Below are 5,076 nucleotides of genomic sequence, written 5' to 3'. Positions count from 1 at the left end.
TTTGTCCAAGGTAACAGCAGCCGATCTTTTGTCCTCCCACAGAGCCCTGTGAATGCCAAGAAGCACAAAATTGACAGGACCTCTTCCAAGGTTCTTAGCAAATGTTCTTTGATGGTGGTGGTGTGGAGGAAGCTGCTGCTGAGAGGGAGGTTCTGAGAAGCAGCAACTAAAGCCCTTAAAGGAATAAAAAGTGATTGTGATGATGACAGGCAACACTGAGTGAGAGCGAGAGCTCACCACATACCAGGCACTGTGCTGTACGCATGCACCTCGTCCTAGTTCATTTTTACTCTAGCCTGGTAAGGGAGGTACTAAAGTAAGGTATCCCATTTTAACAGTGAAGAAACTGAGACTTCAGGGCAACAAGTGGTAAACCGAGTCTGTCTGATTTCATAATCCATGCTCCTAATCTAAATCATGTATACTAGGCACAATGGTGTCCAGCTCATATTTTTCTTTCATTTTACTTTTTTTTTTTTTTGAGAGTTTTTTTCTATAGCTATAGTGTGTGTGCACTTGCCAAAGAGACAGAAAGCTAGAAATCACCCTCTGGGGGGGATGGCCACGCCATAATCTCTTCTCTCCGGATCTTGGGCATGCATGCACACGCACCCGGCATGAGTTTAAGCCACCGGGTCCAGGACTCGAACTGTGGTCGACTACAGGTGTGGAGGAAGCTGCTGCTGAGAGGGAGGTTCTGAGAAGCAGCAACTAAAGCCCTTAAAGGAATAAAAAGTGATTGTGATGATGACAGGCAACACTGAGTGAGAGCGAGAGCTCACCACATACCAGGCACTGTGCTGTACGCATGCACCTCGTCCTAGTTCATTTTTACTCTAGCCTGGTAAGGGAGGTACTAAAGTAAGGTATCCCATTTTAACAGTGAAGAAACTGAGACTTCAGGGCAACAAGTGGTAAACCGAGTCTGTCTGATTTCATAATCCATGCTCCTAATCTAAATCATGTATACTAGGCACAATGGTGTCCAGCTCATATTTTTCTTTCATTTTACTTTTTTTTTTTTTTGAGAGTTTTTTTCTATAGCTATAGTGTGTGTGCACTTGCCAAAGAGACAGAAAGCTAGAAATCACCCTCTGGGGGGGATGGCCACGCCATAATCTCTTCTCTCCGGATCTTGGGCATGCATGCACACGCACCCGGCATGAGTTTAAGCCACCGGGTCCAGGACTCGAACTGTGGTCGACTACATGAAAGTTCAGCAACATAGCCATTACACTAATATGTTTTCTTTTTCTTTTTTTTTTCCCAACTGAGCATGCATGAATCTATTAGGGTTCTTTAGAGAGACAGGACCAGTGAGATGTGTATAGATATTCGAGAGGTAATTTATTAGAACAATTGGCGTATGTAACTATGATGGTTGAGAAATCCCACAACAGGTTGTCAGTAAGCTGGAGACCCTGGCATGCTGGTAGCATGGCTTTCTCCAAGTTCAACGATCTCAGAAGCTGGGAAACTGAAGATGTACCATGTACCTCTCAGTCTGAGGCCAAAACCCAAGAACCTGGGAGAACCCTGGTATAAGTCCTAGAGTCCAAAGGCCCGTAAGCTTTGAGTTCTGATTTCTAAGGCAACAGCAGTAGAAGTCTATCTTGTTTCCCAAAGAGACTGATTCAACTTCTGGATACTCTCTGGCCTCTGGCCAGTTGTATGGTGCCCACTCACACTGAGGGCAGTTCTTTCTCATATAGTCTACTCAGACTCATATATTAATCTCTTCTAGAAACATCCCCACAGACACACCTACAATAACACTTTACCAGGTTTCTAGATATTCCTTGATCTAATCAGATTGACACTCAAAATTAACCATCACAGTGTATGCTCATTGCCAATAAAGTTTATTCAGTCAATGACATCTATTCTGCTTAACACTAGATTTTGCATAGTTGGGGCATTCAAAGATATGTGACATTAATCTAAATGTGAGAGAAGACATAATCTTAAAGAGAGTCATATAAGTGGTGTATAATGAAGTGCCCAATCAGAGGTACAGACAAATATTACAGATGCTCAAGGGGAACCAGACATCATGAACTCCAAGGGTCAAGGTGATATCTTTCTTCTGTGATGTAAGTATCTCTTTAACTAATGATATATTAAACACAGTAGTACTTCAGATGAAACATTTGTTGGTAAAATCTCATTTGAAGAAATACTATTGATTTGTTTCAGCAAGGGAATACATTTTCAAATCCCAAGGAGCAATCCCAAATGCTATAGTTTTGCTCTTTGCATATAATGCAATTTCCTGAATAAGTTCAGTGATCCACATTTACAGAGTATCTTCTGTATGACAGGCACTGTGTGAACCCAGTGGGAATACAGTTCATATAGTCAAAGAGCTCTGAAGATGGGAGGGCAAAAGTGAGAAGGGCAAGATTGGAGGGTGGGAGACCAGTTAATAATCTCTTACAGTCAGTCCAGTACATTGCCTCGTGGGTAAAGGAGCTGGATCCCATATGGGAACTATGTGGTTTGAGCTCCAGACCCAGTAGCTTGAAAAACACATTGGATGCATGTGTGTGCATGCCCAAAATCCCAAAAGGAGGGAGAAACGGGAAAGAAGAGATTATGGCATAACCATCCCTTATGGGGGTGCTTTCTTACTCCCCCACCACAACTCCTTCTCTCTCCAGCAAGCACACACACATTCTGGAAAAAAGAAAAAAGAAAAAAAGAAAAAAAGAAAACAAAACAAAACAAAAAAACCCTCCTGCAATAGCATAGATAAAAACCTATACTTTTGGGACCGGCAGGTGGTGTGGTAGGTAAGGGTGCTGGACTCCCACATGGCTGACTGAGGTTCGAGTCCCAGACCTGGCAGCTTGCTTTCTTTCTTTCTTTCTCACTGTCTCTCTTTCTTTCTCTCTCTCTCTTTGTCCTTCTCTGGTCAAATTAAAATAAATAAATAAATAAAGTAAAAAAACAAAACAAAACAATTCTTAAAACAACCCCACAAAAACCCCTGTACTCTTAACCTAGAAGTATTAGCTGGAGAGAGAGAAAGGAGCTGGGAAAGCCAATACATCCTCAGCAGTCAGAGTACGCGGGATTGAGTACAGAGTTCAGAAGAAAGCACGAAGTCCACAGTAATTCTAAGGCTTCTGTCTGGATCGGTGATGGTGACGCTGTCACCTCACAGTGCAACTTTTTCTTTTTCCTAACCAAAAGAGGATGAATTGTTTTGTACATCTTAAAGTTGAGGTACTTGTTAGGGGTTGAATTAAGTCCCTGCCAAAAGATCTTGAGGTTCTGACTTCTAGCATTTGTGGTTACGACTTTATTTGGAAATAGTCAAGTTCAGATAAGGTCGTTAACTAAGGTGGGCCCTAGTCTGATAGGACCGGTGTCCCTAAACGAGGGGAAATTCAGACACGAAAGACATGCCCATGAGAACACCACGTGAAGAGGAAGGCAGAGACTGGGCGAAGGTAGCGGAAGTGAGAGTGCCACAGAGCACCAGCTCCCTCCAGGAGCCTGGCGAGGGGCAGCCCTTAGAGAGAACCACCCTTGCCAGCACTTCCATCGTAGGCCTAGCCTCCAGAACTGTGACAGGATAAATTTTTGTTCTATAAGTCACCCAGTTAGTGATTATTATAGTAGCCCTAGGAAATTAATGCAGTACTATATAGGTTTCTTGTGTTTCATGTTATACCTCACCACAAATTCAGTGGCATAAACACAACAGAAGTTTATTCTCTCCTACTTCTGGAAGCCAAAGGTTTAAAATCAGTTTCACTGGGCCTAATTCAAAGTGTTGCAGGGCTCGCTCCTTCCAGAGATTCCAGGGGAAAAAAATCTGTCCTCTCCTCTTCCAGCTCTTGCTGGCTGTGGGCATTCTCCAGCTTTTGCCCTCATCAGTCTCTGTCCCCATGGTCACATTGCGTTTTTCTTGGCGTGTTTGTCAGAACTCCCTCTGCCTCTCCTGAGGACACTTACAACTGCATTTAGAACCCACCCGGGTAATCCAGGATAATTTTCCCATCTCAGGATCCTTAATGCAATCATATCTGCAAAGACTCTGTTTCCGAGTAAGGCAGTATTTACATGTTCCAGGGATTAGCAGCGTGTGTCTTTGGAGGCCATTCTCGGCCTGTCACAGGTGCTCTGACATCTGGATGGAATGTCCAGTGGTCAGTATGATGTGAGTCTGAACTGCAGGAGAAGTGGTCAGAGCACACACGAGATGAAAACCGTGAGAGTGGATATGGTCACCTGTGGGGGAAGGGTCAAGGATGGGACATGGATGCAGCGCACTTGAAAGAGATACAGAGTGGAGGATGCTCGGGTGAACTAAACTAAACAGAGGTGAGTCTAGACGTGGGAAGGGAACCAGGAGAGTGCAGTGTCGTGGGAGCCAAAAGTTTAAAAAAGCATGTCCTTATGTGTGTGTATTTTAAAGAATTATTTCATTTTATTTTATTCATTGTCATTATTTTATTAATTTATTTATTTTATCGAAGTTGACCAGAGAGAGAAGGAAAGTGAGAAGGCAAGCTGCCAAGTCTGGGACTTGAACCATGGTCAGCCATGTGGGAGTTCAGCCATCTTAACCATCATGCCATCTGTTGGCCCCGTCCTTGTTTTATAAATTTTGCCAGAGGATGCTGGTGCTCTTTAGGGAGGGAGGGTGGAGTAGAAAGTACCTTCTAGTGGGGAGGGAGGGAAAGGGTCACTCTGCGATCTCTCCGCCTTCCTTTCTCCTTCTTTTCAGGGTACTGGGCACGCACACATATGGCCCAGTGTATTTCTCAAGTGGCTAGATCAAGGCCTAACTGCCCTGTCGGTTATATGGGTTCCAGCCACCTTAACCAACATGCCACAGGCTGGCACGAACCTTGTATTTTAATCCAAAATTTGTTTTGTCTGTCAACGCTATCTCTTTCTCACACACTCTCTCTCTCTTTTTTGAGAGAAAGAGATGTTTGCTATAGGGTGTGTGTGCTTGCTGGAGAGACAAAGAAGCAGAAAGCAAGAAATCACCCCCCCCTCAGGGGGATAGCCATGCAGCAGCCCCTTTTCCTCCATTCTCCTCTCAGGATCTTGGGCACA

This window comes from Tupaia chinensis, unplaced genomic scaffold (genome assembly GCF_000334495.1).
Source record: "Tupaia chinensis unplaced genomic scaffold, TupChi_1.0 Scaffold000320_2, whole genome shotgun sequence".
NCBI classification, from domain to species: Eukaryota; Metazoa; Chordata; class Mammalia; order Scandentia; family Tupaiidae; genus Tupaia; species Tupaia belangeri.
This window is presented reverse-complemented; position numbering follows the sequence as displayed.